Source organism: Felis catus, chromosome E3 (genome assembly GCF_018350175.1).
Source record: "Felis catus isolate Fca126 chromosome E3, F.catus_Fca126_mat1.0, whole genome shotgun sequence".
In the NCBI taxonomy this organism is placed as follows: Eukaryota; Metazoa; Chordata; class Mammalia; order Carnivora; family Felidae; genus Felis; species Felis catus.
In genome coordinates, this window is record NC_058383.1 from 22,087,070 (window position 1) to 22,104,385 (window position 17,316).

The 17,316-nt window shown below is 45.2% G+C and overlaps 1 long non-coding RNA gene across 1 annotated transcript; it reads right to left on the minus strand.

Annotated features, from left to right (window-relative positions):
- Positions 1-11,723: 11,723 nt before the first annotated feature.
- Positions 11,724-15,454, minus strand: LOC109495241. Its single transcript, XR_002150542.2, has 3 exons — positions 13,708-15,454; positions 13,497-13,615; positions 11,724-12,523 (listed from the first exon to the last, which is right to left on the minus strand). It is a non-coding gene; the product is annotated as an uncharacterized LOC109495241 (long non-coding RNA).
- Positions 15,455-17,316: the final 1,862 nt, after the last annotated feature.

Sequence of the window (17,316 nt, forward strand, 5' to 3'; positions counted from 1 at the left end):
GAGTGGGGGAGGGGCAGAGAGAGAGGGAGACACAGAATCCAAAGCAGGCTCCAGACTCTGTCTGCACAGAGCCTGACGTGGGGCTCAAACTCACAAACCTTGAGATCGTGACCTGAGCCGAAGTCAGACATTTGACTGAGCCACCCAGGTGCCCCAGGAAGCTATTTCATTAACTCAAGCTAGACATATTGGCATTTCAGACTAGGGTTGGTAAGGATTGTGACTTTTTCCTGAGGGCAGTGGGGAATTGGGATGTTTTAGCAGGGAATGATGTTTTCAGGGGTTTTTTTGTGTTTTTTTGGGGGGGAGGGTTGTGTGTGTGTGCATGCATGCGCATGTGTGTATGTGTGTTACATCGGAGCTTTGGCTGTACTCCATGGAATAGAAATTACAGCAGAGACCAGGACGATAACAAGAAAGTAGCAGTCATTTGGCCCCAAGCTTCTCCAGGACATTTGCTCTCCTTCCCACCTTCTAGGCTGAGGTATGTGGAAGGAGGGCATTGTCTTTTCCTCAAGACCTCGCTAAGGAAATCAGACTTGGGGTAGGGGGTAGAGACCCTCAAATGGTATCCTGGACAAACTTAGCCAGAAAAGTTAGGAGAAAGAGCCTTTCTTCTTCTCTCATCCTAAACTGGTTTTGGGGACAGAAGCTTACCTCTATAGAAGCACCAAACATTGTAACTTGGTTGACATCTGACAGAATTGGTGGAGAGTATGGGCTTGGAGTCTGTTGAAACCTGGATTCAAGTCCTAATTGCATTACTTGCTCTATGACCTTGAGAAAACTACTGAATCCTCTGTGGCCACTCTTTCCTTGTAAATACAATGATAGGACCTGTGTCTTTGGTCCATGTGATCTCCTTATTATATAATAAGGATTATATATGACATTATACATAAAGGCTTAATACAGTGCCTGGCATATATGAAGTGCTCAATAAATGTCAGCTGTAGCTATAAATAAAGCGATGATGCCAAAGAAGCCCGTCCTCTTAACGAGATTAGTTTTAATCTGCCACCTTCAGAATAACAAACGGGTGACTATTACATAGTTAATCACTTTCCATGAGAATTCTGTGCTAGGAAAGCAAAATGACCCAAGAGGCACTTAGAGATTCAAAAGGTGTCTTTATTGAGAGGTAGGATTAACACCTCAATAGATAACTAAGAGGCATAACATCCTTTTGGATACCTTCCTAAAATCAGTGGAACAGGATGTGGTTTAGGACTTTTCCTATGGCTTGGAATGTTGGCCAAAGTCCTAAGGCTAAAAACAACAAGCACGAAATAGTCCCACATCTGGAGCCACAGAGCTGCCAAGCAACTCCCCCAGGGTCTTGAAGAGATGGCCAGATAGGTTCTGCAGCTCTGCCTCTGATAACTCCCATCTAGACTCGACGGACTGAAGAGTAGGACTCAATGAGGTAGGGGAAATAAGAGGGCCTGGGGGAGAAAGGTGCTTTGGTTCTTTTTGTCCCAACCCCATGGTGGAGGAGGGGATGGTTCTTACCCACCAAACCAGTCAACTCATGAGAGAGATTATGGATACGCCAGAGGGGAGGCTGAAACCTCATTCCCTGGCCAGTGCTTGCTGAGCCGTGGATGCTCTAGGCTGGCACCTGAAACTAAGTGTGGGCTGGAGCAGAGCCCCAGGAGGGAGCACATGAGACAGACTGACAAGTGTCACCCATGAACGCGTGAACATAGAGAGGTGCCTGGTTCCTGCCTGGGGAATGGCGAAGGCAAGAGGCTGGCTGGAGCAGCTCTCCCATTATAGGGTGAGGAGAGAGGGCACCAGAAAGGCAGTCTGGACTATCAGGGTGTCGTGAGGCAACGATGCACTGAGTGCCGCACAGGTACTGAAGAAAATCACTGAGCTCAAACTCTCTTCATAGGACCATTCACACAAGAGATCAGCATTCGGGAGAGCAGCACTTGAGATCAGCAGCTACAAGAGACCTGCTTGTGGCACCGTCTAAGTAAGGCGACTCTTGACTCTTGCCCTCTGCCTACCACTCCTTCCCCATCCTCAGCCCCAGAGGAGGAGGAGGAGCAGAGAAGGACCTCCTAGCCTCCTCTCCCACTGCGGAGGCCCAGCACTGGCAGCCAGGCTGGACCTGGAGAGAGAGAAAGGCTTTGGATTGAATGCGAGGTTGGGGTTTTGACTCTGATGGAACTGGACCTAAAAACCCTTTCATTATGCAAAAATTCCAAATATGCATAAAGGCAGGGAGGAAAGTATAATGAATGAAGGCCCCTGTGCTACGTGCCACACGCTGCAGCAGTTACTGGCATATGGCCCAACTTGTCTCATCTCTATGTCCCATCACTGTCCCTCCTCACTGAATTATTTTGAAGAAGGCCCCAGATATCATATTGTTTCTGGGTTGGGCTTTTGACTGCCTACGAATGAGTCCTAATTACAAAACTCAGTTTCTTTTTTTTTTTTTTTAATTTTTTTTTTAATGTTTATTTATTTTGGAGACAGAGAGAGACAGAGCATGAACGGGGGAGGGTCAGAGAGAGGGGGAGACACAGAATCCGAAACAGGCTCCAGGCTCTGAGCTAGTCAGCACAGAGCCCGACGCGGGGCTCGAACTCACGGACCGCGAGATCATGACTTGAGCCGAAGTCAGCCGCTTAACCGACTGAGCCACCCAGGCACCCCAAACTCAGGTTCTTAACATTGAGAGTGACCAGGAGCCCCTGGGTTCCGTCTGTTGCTTCCTTTTATGTTCTAGAACATAAAGAACATAAAGTTCCATGGATGCAGAGACTTTTTCCTTTTTACTCACTGCTCTATCCCCATACTTAAAAAAATATTTTTTAATGTTTATTTTTTAGAGAGAGAGAGACAGAGAGTGTGAGTGGGGGAGGGGCAGAGAGAGAGGAGGACAGAGGATCCGAAGTAGGCTCTGCACTGTCAGCACACAGCCTGACGTGGGGCTCAAACTCACGAACTGTGAGATCATGGCCTGAGCTGAAGTCCAGTGCTCAACCAACTGAGCCATCCAGGAGCCCCAAGCCCCCTGGTTTAGAACCAAACAGAGACATGGAAGTATGGATTCAACTTCTGTCAGTTTGCGCAAACGTATGATCTCATTCATGAAACCAAGTGGGCCCATGGCCATTCTTTGGCTAATTTTTCAGTTTTCCCCGCTGTGTTGTATTGCACTCAGATCTTTTGAATCTTCTTTTGGAATCAATTTTTTGGCCATCTATATTTTCCTATAATATAACCTAGTTCATCAAAATTTTCTAATTTCCTAGTCTGTATGTAGTTATGCATAATATTTTCTCGCATGTTTCATTTATTTTCCTTAGTGGTAATTCTGATTCATCTTACTCTTTTTTTTTTTTTCTTGATTTCTCTTGTTCTTAATGGTTCCTTGTCTCCCTTCTTCTTGATCAGATTAATTTAAGATTTCCCTTTTTTCTTATTGATCCCCAATACCCACCAAAGATCCACTTTTGAATTTTGTCTCATCCATATCATATTGGGTGTAAGTGTTTTAAAGTTTCAAATATATGCATGGCAGCCTTCCATAATTGTTGACTGAGAGATAGCTTTACCTCTCTTTAAAAAATAGGTAAATCTGTATATAACTATATATACTGTGCATACATACATATGTGTATACACATACATACATATATGTTTTTATGTATAAACTTATATATATATACATACGTATCTATTTTTTTAAACAATTTTTTAAAAGTAGGCTTAACGCCCAGCGCAGAACCCAATATGGGACTTGAACTATGGCTCTGAGATCAAGACCTGAGCTGAGATCAAGAGTCAGACACTTAACTGACTGAGCTACCCAAGCATCCCCATACACATCAATTAAACAAAAAAGGGGTGTATTGGGGCACCTGGGTGGCTGAGTAGGTTAAGCATCTAACTTTGGCTCAGGTCACAATCTCACGGTTTGTGGGTTCAAGCCCTAAGTCGGGCTCTGTGCTGACAGTTTAGAGCCTGGAGCCTGCTTCAGATTCTGTGTCTCCCTCTCTCTCTGCCCCTCCCCTGCTTGCACTCTCTCTCTCTCTCTCTCTCTCTCTCTCTCTCAAAAATAAACATTAAAAAATTAAATAAAATAATAAAATAAAAATAAAAAATGGGTATCTGGGAGGTAGGAGGGCCAGATAGATATTAGATACGTGATCAAGTGATCAAGTTTCCTTTGTCCCCAGAAGTTTCCTTTGTCCCCAGAAGTCTAGATTGTTTATTAGTCTCAATTAACTTTTAAAGTACTTTATACTCTTTAATCAATCTGGAATTTACACTGATGTATAGTGTGAGATGAAAATTTAATTTTGCTTTATTTATTCCTCCCCCCCAAATATTAATCAACTGTCCCACTGTCATTTATTGAATATTTTTCTTTCTTGCCTTTGTGTGGCTGCTTTTATTATCTAATAAAGTCAGGTACATGAAAGATTATCTCAGCACCATCTGCTCTATTCCATTGATCTATGTTTCAGTACTTACACACACTATGCTCTTTTCATCTTTGAAACTTTATAGTCCATTTTAGTATCTGTATTCAGTGTGTCCCTTAATTATGTTTCACTTTCAAGTCTTTTGGCCATTTACTTACCTGGTTGAATTTTAGAGTTATTTTGTCAAATTCTCTTCCTCCCCACCAAAGGAAAAGAAGTACAGCAAATAAAAATTAGGAGTATGGGGATATTTGTTAGGATTGCATCAAACCTATGTATTTGTTTAGGAAGAACTGACATTATGAAATAATTATTCTTTAATTCCATTCATCTGATCTTGTTTCAAATTCCCTGGATGATTTTTCTTCACATATGTTGCTTCTTGTTCTGTTTATCCTCATTTTTTTTTTTAATTTTTTTTTTCAACGTTTATTTATTTTTGGGACAGAGAGAGACAGAGCATGAATGGGGGAGGGGCAGAGAGAGAGGGAGACACAGAATCGGAAACAGGCTCCAGGCTCCGAGCCATCAGCCCAGAGCCTGATGCGGGGCTCGAACTCATGGACCGCGAGATCGTGACCTGGCTGAAGTCGGACGCTTAACCGACTGCGCCACCCAGGCGCCCCTGTTTATCCTCATTTTAAAAGGGAAGAAATTGGGGCGCCTGGGTGGTTCAGTCGGTTGAACATTCGACTTCGGCTCATCTCAGGTCATGATCTCATTGTTCCTGAGTTTGAGCCCTGCTTTGGGCTCCCTGCTGTCAGTGCAGAGTCTGCTTCGGATCCACTGTCTCCCTCTGTCTCTGCCCCTCCCTCACTCTCTCTCTCAAAAAAAATTTAAAAATTAAAAAAAAAAAAAGATACAAGGGAAGAAATTGAGTGTTGCCTGAGATTACATGGCTAGTACGCAGTAGAGGCTGGATTTGAACCCACATCCATCTGATGGGGGAGCCTGCCCTCTTAATAATCACTATGCTCCTTTATTTAAGATTATATTATACTAGGAAAGAATGCTAATGACTGTTTTCCAGAGAAGTATCAATTTCATCAAGATTTTCTAGTGTTCCAACATGAATTGCACATTGCACTTTTAATAATTTTTTAAATTAATTAATGGAAACTATTGTGGCTACCCTCTCCTTCCCATGCCCCTGGCCCACTCTCTCATCCTGAATTCAGAACCTTATGATTTGGGCTTTTCCACACGCAGGTTCGTCAATTCCCTGTTGCGTGAGTCAAGAGAATTCTCGCTCAGGATAGAGTGCTCTGGTCAGGCCAAGCAGTTCAAGTCTCGGATCTCAAGGGTCTGGTGTTCAGTTCAAGTTCAGGGTTACAAGGTCCAACTGTATGCCCTTTGGCCAACACTGAGTAGTTTCCTGGCCTACGTGTCGCCCCCTCAGGTGGGTCCATGGAACAGCCAGAAATGCCACTTTTTTAGAAGTTAACCAGATCCTGTCACTACCCAATGAAAAAGCAAAAACTTTCACATTTCCCATGTTTCTTAGGACAGACCTATGTTCTCTTTACCTTGGTCAACAGGGCCGTGTGAAGTCTGGCCTCACCTCCCTCTTCGTCTTCATCTCGCACCCTGTTTTCTTTCGTTCACTTCCAGGCTGGTGTCTTTATTTTGCTTCTTGAATGTGCCAGGTCCTTTGCCCAACCCTGGCTCCCCTCTGGGTGTTTCTGCTGCCCGGGATGCACGTCCCACAAAGGCCACTTCCGGAGGGGATTGAAGGCAGCTCTTTGGCTCCTACCAGCCTCACTGCTCTTCCCAGCAAGGCTCACACGCAATGCTGTTATTTATTGACTCGCTTGCTTGTCTGTTTCCTTACCACCCGCCTGCCGCCCTGGAGTCCGCATGCACGAAGTCTTCTCTGTCGTGTCTCCAGAGTCCGGCACAGTGTGGGGCACATGGTAGGAGCTCAATTCACACACGTTGGACTGGGAATCCATGACAACCTGGTCTTGCAGCATCCTAGCTGTGCACCTCTGGACAACTTAACTCCGTGAGTACAGTTCTGAACCTGAAAAACTGATAATACCGTGGGGATGTTTTGGGAAAGGAAGAAAGAAAGAAAGAAAGAAAGAAAGAAAGAAAGAAAGAAAGAAAGAAAGAAAGAAAGAAAGAAAGAAAGAAAGAAAGAAAGAAAGAAAAAGAAAGAAAGAAAGAAAGAAAGAAAGAAAGAAAGAAAGAAAGAAAAAGAAAGAAAGAGAGAAAGAAAGAAAGAAGAAAGAAGGGAAGGAGAAAGGAAGAAAGAAGAAAGAAACAAGAAGGAAAGAAAGAAAGAAAGAAAGAAAGAAAGAAAGAAAGAAAGAAAGAAAGGTGAAGCCCTTAACTCTCCATGTGGCACACACAAAGCTCTCAAGAAGCACTAGCACAAGTCACCACCCCCCCCATCATCATCATCACAATTAATTAATAAAAGCGCAGTGAAAGAAGCAGGCAGAGAGTGGCCCAGATGAGATTTTGTAGGATTGGAATCTATTCAGTTTGGAGCAAAATCATACAAGTCAAACAGCTCATTGCTATTTTATTTATTTATTTTTTGCCAGGGCCCAAAGACCGATAATTTTTTACAGGAAGTAATTCATCCTAACTGTTGCTCACACCAGCCATTTATTATTACCTCTCACAGTTCTGGGAACTGACGTGGGACCAGCTGTGTGGTGCTGTTCAGAGTCCTTCCCTGGTTGCAGTTAGTTGGTGGCTGGGGCTCGATTCATCCCAGGGGCTTCCCCACTCACGTGTCAATGCTGGCCGTGGGCTGGGACCTCAGCAGGATTCTTCGAGGGAGCCCCCACACGTGGCCTCTGCGTGGCCGGGCTTCCTGACAGCATGGCAGGTGGGGCCCAAGAGCGAGCATCCCAGGACATGAAGCCAGGTGGACACTCTGTAGCTTTTTCTAACCTAGCCTTGGGAATCACAAGGCATTACTTCTGCCACATTCTATTTGTGAGAAGCAGCCCAAACTCAAAGGGAGGGGGTTAGTCTCTACCTTTGGGTGGGTGACGAGCCAAAGAATTTGTGGACATGTTTAAGACCACCCAACTAGCCATAATGAGAGAAAACTGGGGTATGGATCAGATGATTCTTTTTCTTTTTTAATTTTTATTTTAGAGAGAGAGAGAGAGCGTGTGTACAAGAGCAATGGAGAGGGGTAGCGGGAGAGAGAGAATCTGAAGCAGGCTCCCCACTTAGTGCAGAGCCTGATGTGGAGCTGGATCCCATGACTCTGGAAGCACGACCTGAGCCAAAATCAAGAGTCGGTCACTCAACCCACTAAGCCACCCAGGTGCCTTGATTCTTTAATCATCAGCAGAAATAAATACAGCTGTCAAGTGGCTCCAAACATTCACGTCAGCTCTGTCTCCCGGTAGGCATTATGGTTATTATGTTGGAGCGCTAGGTTTGTACCCACCGAGGTTCAAATTCTGGCTCTGCCACCATTAGCCTGGAGACTCTAGGCGAGTTTGCTGGCCTCTCCAGGAAGCGGATGTGATAACAGCAGAAGCACAACGAGCATCGGCACACGGGAGATTCACTATCTCTACTGTCACAGGCACTCCAACCGGGCAGAGGCACACTCCTTCCAAAGGAGGGGACAAGCGTGAGGGTCCCTTTGCCCTCAGCCAGGTCCCTTGGGGACTTGAATTCCACGCTTCTTACCGTTCATGCGGCTCTCAAGTGAGCCCCTCTAAAGGCTGGGTTCCAGGTGCTGGGGTGGGTGGTCATGGCAACAGCCCCGTCGCAGCCGGCGCGTGGCCAGGGACTCAGATTTGCCAGTGTGGGCGCAAACACTCTCTCCCCAGAAAAGCTGCTTGAAGGCATAGACTAGGGGAAGGGAAGGTTAAAAATAAAGAGTGGTCATGTTCGGTTTTGAAATTAAGGAAAGCCTGGACTCAAAGGCCCTTTGATTCTCTTGCTTTGGGAGAGGCAGGCTGTTGATGGAGGCATCATGGAGCTTCCTTCCCTAGAGCTTTTATCCGTGGGAACATGTCGAACCGAACGACTGCACTTCCTGGCTCACAGCTGGGGTCTCCTCTGGAACATTCATGTTTCAGTTGCTTTTCAAGGTTTGTGAACTGGCAGCCCTCGTCCTCAATTTGTTTGAGAGATTTTGAATTTTCCAGCTTGGATGTTGTCGCAGTGGGCACTTACTCTCCAGTTGTTCCCTACCCTCCCTGTTATCTGTGTCCAGACAGCTCGTTTACATCTAATGTTTTCTTGGCTCCAACAGTCATCCAAGTTTGGTTTTGATCCCGCTTCCTTTGGCTTTCGTTTTCCTGCTCTCCCAATGCCGGTAAAACAGACCTGTATGAAGTGCCCATGGCGTTGCCAGAACTGTGCTCGGTACTAATCAGCTACAACCTCAGTTACTATCCTGGAAACCCTGCCACGGAGGTGATCTCCACCCCACGGAGAAAGCAGCCAAGAATCAGAGGGGTTCGTCGATTTACCCAAAATGACAAGGTTTATAAAAGTGACAAGACTGGTGTTTGAATCTAGGTGGTGGCAGTCAGGCGTTTTTAGTTGTAAGTGACAAAGAAATCCACTTCAAATGGGCTTAATTTAAGAAAAAAAAAATGTGATTGATTGTCTCTAATAGTGTCTGTCCCGGTCCAGGGGCTCAAACTCGATCTCCCAGTTCTGCTTTCCTCTATCCGGCGTCATTTTCAGACCAGCCCTATCCTTGTGACAAGACGGCTTCTAGCAATCTCCTAGCCAACAGCCTACCCTCTCACCAACCCTAGTAAAAAAAAAAAAAAAAGAAAAAGAAAAAAAGAAAAAAAAAGAGCTTTTTGTTCCCTCCAGTAGGCTTTTTTTTTTTTTTTTAAACACCCAGGACACGATGACTCTGGTAAGAATCAAATCCCATAATCATCTCAGAACTGCTCTTGAGGCCAGAGGTATACAGTGGACTTAGGTCACATCTTCATGCTTGAAGCCTCGGTGGGTTAGCCCCACCTGAACCGAAGTGACGGAAAATGAGGGATGCACTGTATCGCAAGGAATATTGGTGTGTGCTTTTTTTCCAGAAGGGAAAAATGTCCAGTACCTATGCTAGCAAAGACGTTTATGGACTTTCTCATAGGCCTCGGAGGTATTGAGAACCTTCCACTAAGAGTGAATATGTAAGCACATTAGGGACTAGATGGATCTGTGCCTATAATCTTAGCATCTAGAAGGTGACTTTATAATATGAGCTTATAGAGGACACCTGTTGTTGGCATCTCCTAGAACCCATTCCCCTCACTCTTTTAAAAATTAAAAGACCATTTTCTTCTGGAAAACCACCTATCTCCCATGTAATCCAAGGAGACTGCCTCTTATCTCCACACTATTCCAAGGGCAAACATGTGACCCAGGCTTGAAAAATCTGATATTTATCTCCCTGGTGAGGATAATTAAATTAGAGATGGATATTTAAACCAAGCCAGAAGAACTCCATCCTAACACTTTCATGGGGACCATTGGAAAAAAAAGAAATTCTCCTTCCACTCGTATTGCTAAGCTCTGGGGATAGTGACTGGAGCTTCCAGGGGCAACCAAGAAAATGAACTACGGAGAAAATTAGATGAAGGTAGAGAGGGACAGCTTTCTGATATTGTATGAGTCCCTGGATCCGTTTGTACCTGAAGCCAGACAACCCAAGGCTTATTTGGTTACCGAAACAAAGAGATCATGTCTCTCTTTTTTTCTTTTAACGACTCCACTTTGAGGTGGCTTTTGCCACTTGTAAACCCAAAAGCACATACAAGTGCAATCCCCAGGCAGGAATTGCCCTCCAGGAGGGAACAAGGCGGAAGGACACTCTTCACATTTAGCCAGAGGGAAAGGGAGGGCAGATGGCCCTCTTGTTTTAGGCTGCGGGGTGTCTGAGGGCTGGGGCTCATCCCTAGTGAGGCTCTGTCCTAAACCTTGACCCCTTAGGCACTGCCCGGCTCTGTGGACTTCTCTTTGGAAATTCCCTGGAAGTTATTCCATGGCTGATTAGCAATAGTGATACTAATACTGTTTCCATTGATTTCATCTTTTTTAGCAGAAGTTGTTCTGGAAGAAACAAACTCCTGAACATTTAACGTGGGGCTTAAGCACGCAGGCAGTAGGGTCTGAAAGATCTGCATTCAAGCCCTCACTTGATCACTTACCAGCTGTTTGACCTTATTCAAGTTCCTTGGAACCTCGAGATTCTGCTTTATCATCCATAAAAATGGGTCGAATGATAACATCCAGCTCCTGCGGTTTGTAGGAGGCTACTGTGGACTTAGCCTTGGTGAGAACCTAGTGAAAACTCAATAAAAGCTAGTTGTTGTCATCATTATGAAGCAAACTGCATTTCCCCCCAAAATGTTCAGTTTTGTCAGTAGTTCAATTAGAAATCTCTCCCTTTGAGGGGCACCTGGATGGCTCAGTTGGTTAAGCATCTGACTCCTGATTTCAGCTCAGGTCATGATCTCATGGTTCATGGGATTGAGCCCCAAGTTGGGTTCTGTGCTGCAAGTGTGGACTCTCTCTTCCTCTCTCTCTGCTCCTCCCCCCCTCTCAAAATAAATACATAAACACTGAAAAAAAGAGAGAAATCTCTCCCTTTGCTCTGTTCTTTCTTGCGCATGGGCATTTTGGTAGTGGATGTAACTAGAGGTGATGGGTATTATCGAAGATTTATGAACAGAGTGCAGTTAAGACTTAGACTTAGGAACCTATCCTCTTTTGTGGCTGGATGGACTTGGACAAAAGGCTCCATCTCTTTGTGACTCAGTTTCCACATAAAATGGGGATGATGGAAATTAGTATCTGTCTCTTTGGAATTAAGTAAATTAATATTTGTAGAGTGTTTAGAAGAGCGACTGGAACATGGTACATGCTCTATGAAGGCTGGCCATCAACTATGCATTTAATGTGGTGCCACATCAAATGGAAACATGGCTCAGTGGCCAAGCACTGACTTCTGGTAGACACCAGCAACTCTGGGAATGTGCTAAGGCTTTGCTGAGTTCCCATTGCTTGGGTCCTCCTGTGGTCTTGCTAATCTCAACATCCCTCAGCAATGCACATTTTGGTGACAGCTCTGGCCATGCCGACATTGTGTGTGGGCTTTAGAAAAATTTTATGTTATTCATCACAAAATTTTTTTTAATGTTTATTTATTTTGAGAGAGATAGAGGGAGTGAGTGGGGGAGGGGCAGAGAGAGAGGGAGAGAGAGAACCCCAAGCAGGCTCTGCGGCTGTCAGTGCAGATCCCGACGTGGGGCTCGATCCCACGAGCTGTGAGATCATGACCTGAGTCAAAACCAAGAGTTGGACGTTTAACCGACTGAGCCACCCAGGTGCCCCTCATCACAATTCTTTTTTCTTTTTTTCCCTCATCACAAATTTTTAAAGGCAGCCCGCATTCAAAATCTGGCTCTTCCACCTGCTGTCTTATCTACGGCAAGTTCCTTAACCTCTGAGCTTTCAGCTTCCTCCTCTGTAAAATGGCAAAACTAATGGTCCCTACCTTGTAGGGTTGTTGTGAGGGTCAAGTGAGTTATTACAGTAAAGCCCCAGGATAGGGCTTGACACGCTGTAAATGTTAAATTACTATAGTATTTACATTATTATAATACGTTGTTATAATAGTGTCCAGTTAATGAGTTCTGCAAATAAAATACCCTCAGCATTCTTTTAAAAGGGCTGAAAATATGTGCCCATTGATCTTGTACATTAGAGGTTTCAAGCTTGTGGCCTGCTTGAAATCAGTATCGAATGGGCATATTTTATTTGCATAGCCTAGAGGTTCAAAAAATTAGAATTCGTGGCCCATATTTTAAAATCAGGATGTTTTAAAAAATAAAAAAATAAAAATAAAATCAGGATGTTTTACATAAAAATCCAGACTTCCAGCTTTTCTGGAGGAATGGGAAAATATGGCATTACCGGCCTGTATTCCCGCACATTGTCCCTGGGAGAGGACACCACAGTGGTTGCTCACATCAGACAGGACAAGGTACTCTTCCAGTCAAGAACTCTTGGCTCACAACACTTGGATTTTCCCCCCTGGAATGCTTCATGCACTTGGCTTATCTGCCTGGCTCCTGTAATAAGGAAAATAATAGCTAACACATATACAAAACATACCATATTTCAGGCACTGTCTTATTTGATCACCACAACAATCCTAAGGGAGAAGTATTAGTATTGTCCCTCACCTTAAGGATGGGAAGTCATGGCTAAGGAAGTTCCCAAGGTTATGAGCTCACCATTTCACTTTTCTCTAGAATAACCCCTTTATTCTAACCTAGGTAAAGTTTTCTCTAGTTGTATCAGTGAGATGGGAACATGGTCCAAGAGTGTCGATATTCAGTTGTCATGGTCATGTTGGCCAGGAGGGCTTAGTCATGGATGTCTAAGGTCATAACTTAGGGAATTAACTGCCTAATTTCCCCATTGCCCTCAACGTCACCAGACTCATCTCTGATACCCGAGGACAGTCCTACTCAGAATAGAAGCTCCTATCAGAAACCATTGCACTTGAAGTGAGTGTGACCTCCCAACTCAGCCCTGTGCTGTAGGGCATGGAGGAACAAAGCTACCCACAGAAGTTGGTCCATTCTGCTCATCTTTGACACCCCTTCCTAGATGGCTGTACTCACTTCCCAAATGTGCCTAGAATCAAATGAAGATGACACACTCCTATACTGAATGCATTACCCACCTTTCTTTTTTAAACCTGTGTCCTTTTTTTTTTTTTAATGTTAACTTACTTATTTTGAGAGAGAGAGAGAGAGAGGAGGGAGAGCACGAGCAGGGGAGGGAGAGAGAGAGAGAGAGAGAGAGAGAATGAGAGAGAGAGAGAGAATGAGAGAGAGAGAGAGAGAGAGAGAGAGAGAGAGAGAGAGAGAGAGAATCCTAAGCAGGCTCCATGCTGTCAGCACAGAACCCGATGCAGGGCTTGAACTCATGAACCGTGAGATCATGACCTGAGCCGAAATCAAGAATCAGATGCTTAACCGACTCAGCCACCCAGGTGTCCCCTGTGTCCCTTTTTGATAAACATAAAAATCTCACCAAGGCCAGGAGATATCCATAGGCTTTCATCCCAGAGCCTGTGATTCTTGATTGAGAAATTTCTCCGTTTCCTACACCGTCCTTTCAGCAAGACTTGGTCTGGCTTTTCTTCCTGAAATCTGTATTATAGAAACAAGACACCTTATTTCCCTTTTCTGGTCCTACCATTATGTAATAATATTTGAAGATGTTGTTTCAAAATACGACTCACCCTTTCTTCCAAACCCTGGAGAATCACTGATCTCTGAGTGATTCTCCTGGATATTTAAGAGGATATCTTTATCCAAATGGTAGCTTTGGAGATAATGCCTGACAACTGCTATCAAATGCTTAACATTTGAAAATAAATTCACAAAACACAGAAGATGAACAGATGGTCTGTGAGTTTTGTCCATTCTCTGTAGCTTTCCACCACTCTCTGCTGCATCAGACATAAAGGAGTTGGAGCCAGCCCCAGGTGGGTGTACTTTGAGGGGGAGGTGAGCGGTCCCCGGGCCTGAACCATACAGAGCAACAGCTGTCTTCAGGGGCCCTGCACGAGGGCTACGCCCACAGAGGTGGGGGGTCCTTGCTCCTGGTTCCTGCCGGTGGGGACAGCGCAAATGGGGAAGGGGCTTAAAGTCATCCGGGTCCTCTGGCTGCTAGGGCGGCCTTCTTAGTTTCTTTTCATCTTGTTCCCCGGACAATTAGGAGTGAGATTTCACCCCTGCCTGTGCTTGCCTGGGGCACCCCACATTGGAAGGTGTGCTTCCAGAATCCAGTTTGGTCGATTTACCGGCATCTGGGTCAGACTGTAGGCTACAATCTTGTCCACGCTAGGTGTATCAATTTCTTGGGGTTGCTGTAACAGATGACTATAACCTGGATGGCTTAAAACAGTAGAAATTGATCCCGATCGAATTATCCTCTTAAAACAATAGAGATAGGCAGTTCTGGAGGCCAGAAGGCTAAAATCAAGCCGTGGGTAGGGCTGCGCTCTCTCTGGAAGCTCAAAGGCTCAAAGGGAGACTCTGCTCCTCACCCCTTCCAGCCGCTGGCAGCTGGCAGTATTCCTTGTCTTGCGGCCACATCTGCACCCCAGCTCCCCCTTTGTGTGCCTGTGTTGCCTCCCTTTGCCTCTCTCTGATAAAGATAGCAGTGATGGTGTTGTGGCCCACGCTGGTAATACAGGGTAACTTTTCATCTGAAGATCCTCAGTGTACTCACACCTGCAAAGACCCTTTTCCCCAAGGGTAAAAGCTAGAAAAGGTGACCTTTACAAAGTCCAGGGTTAGGACTGGAAATCTCAGGGCAAGTCATTCTTTGACTTGCTACATCAGACCAGAGCCTTAGTCTTATCCTTCTTCTCCTCCATTCCAGTCCTGGCCTCTTCCTTTCAGAACAGTCATACAGACCCTGGCGGTTCCTACAAAGTCTGATCCTGGGATGGCTGAAAAAGCACCCTACTGGGAATCAGTAGCACCAGTCTGGTTGGATAGTCTGAGACTCAATCACTTTTTCCTCTTATCTCTTCAGGGATAGCAGTCAAGGTCAAGTGCACCTCTGCTTGCTCACTGCTCTATTGGAATGGTCTCTGTTGATCTTCCTTCTCTTCCCCCAACTCGTGCACTCGTGTTCTCTAAGGTAGATCAGATGTTATCCCTTTGTTGAGAGTCTCTGTAGAAAGACAGAATAAGGGCCCTTCAGAGATGTCCATGTTCCAATCCCTCAGACCTGTGAGCACGTTCCCTCACATGGCAAAAGGGACTTTGAGGATGTGTTAAGCATTGTGAGTTGGGAATATTATCCTGGGTTATCCAGGTGGGTCCAAAGTAATCACACTGGGGACAGTCACAGACAGAAAAGGAGACATGACAACACACACAGAGGTTGGAGTGACGTGGTTTTTGTTTTTTGTTTTTAATGTTTATTTATTTTTGAGAGAGACAGAGACAGAGCACGAGTGGGGGAGGGGCAGAGAGAGAGAGAGACAGAGAGAGACAGAATCCAAAGCAGGCTCTAGGCTCTGAGTTGTCAGCACAGAGCCCGATGCAGGGCTTAAACTCACGAACCACAAGATCATGACCTAAGCCGAAGTCGGATGCTCAACTGACTGAGCCACCTAGGCGCCCTGGAGTGATGTGTTTTGAAGGTGACAAGAGGCCATAAGCTAAGGAAATGCAGTAGCCTCTAGAAAGTGAAAAAGACAAGGAAACAGATTCTCCCCTAGAGCCTCCAGAAGGATCTGTTCTTCTCACACCTTGATTAGTAAGACTGATTTTGGACTTCAGGCCTCCAGAACTGTAAGATAACAAATGTGTGTTGTGTTAAGCCAGTTTGTGATCATTTGTTACAGCCACAGCAGAGGGAATGAATATGGTGTCCACGGGATTCTCACTGGACTTAGAACAAAGTCAAGCTTCTCACCAAGGTTGACAAATGCCTACCAGATCTGTCCCCTGCCTTCCTCTCTGGCTTTGTCTCCACCACTTTGCCCGGTTCTTACTATTCTCCCCGTGCTGGTCTTCAGCAGGCCAGGCCTCACGCTCTGGCCTTTGCTGTCCCCTCTGTCTGCAATGCTTTGCTCTGGCTCCTTGTCACTCAGATAAAACTAGCACCTTCTCACGGAGGCCTTTCTTGAGCATGTGGGTTAAATAGCTGACAATCCAACCATCCCATCCCTGCCAGTCTTTATTTTTTTTCATAGCACTTGCTGCCATCTGCAATCATGTTATTCACTGTTTAACATGAATCCCTCCTGGAACATCAGCTGCATGAGAATAGGGCCCATGTTTTGTTCCCATCTGGATCAGTCATTGGTCCTAAAGACGGATTTATCAAAGGAATGAATGAATGAAAGATATTCATTCATTTTCAGCTCTAATAATTTCTCTCTGCAGTCATGGACTGTTTGACATAGCTTCAGCCTTTGTAGCAGAAGAGCAAATCACCCTCAAACTCAGGTTTGAGGCAGGAGATGATAGAGGATGGGATCTGGAGGCCTTTTCTGCTTGTGCCTTTCTTCAATCAGTTTCCTCTCCCTTAATAATATTTTAAAATATTTTCCCCTTTCCCCCTTCTTCCCTGTAAGCCCTCCTCTGGGTTCTGTCTACTTACAACCAGTGGCACTTCTCGAGGATAATCTTGGGGTCAGATACCTTCAGGGGCTCCTCCACTAAAGTTGCCATGGTTGCTTTTTGGCCTTCTGCTGCTTAACTAGGGCAGTGATGTGAATCTGATGCTGCTCATGTTTAGGGGCTCAAGGAAAACTCCTCGATTTTGAGACTAAGGGCCTTTAGTTCTTGTGGGCTTACATAAATGATGATTTCTGTTCCATTCACAAGGGGCCTGAGTCTTTTGATCCCAGGAATAAGTCGTTTCCATTTGGATACATGATGTCAGTCTGCTTACCCACAGCAGCTCAGAAACTCTCGGTCAGGGGAAGGATGACCATAGTGCCTCCTCCCACCCTCCACTTTACCTCAAGGGGGAAGGTTGATCTGATCCATCAAGATCGTGCACATGCACTAGACACAGTGCTAAGACCCCTTTTCTCTCCCATACTCCACCCTGTATTATGTCTTTTAGAGGAAACCTTTTCCATCCACGTGGTAGGCAGGTTCTCACATGGCTCTCACTAAGTCTCTGCCTTGCCTATTTATGCCTTGTATAGTCTCTTCTCCTTAAGCATGGGCTGGACCTAGTAACTTGAATGGAACTTCCAGCTTAGAGGTATTATCGCTATACTGTCTTTTTAGCTGGTACACTTTGATAAAGCAAGATGACATTTTGGAAGAGTGCATATGGTAAGGAACTGAGGGCAGCCTCCAGCCAGGAACCA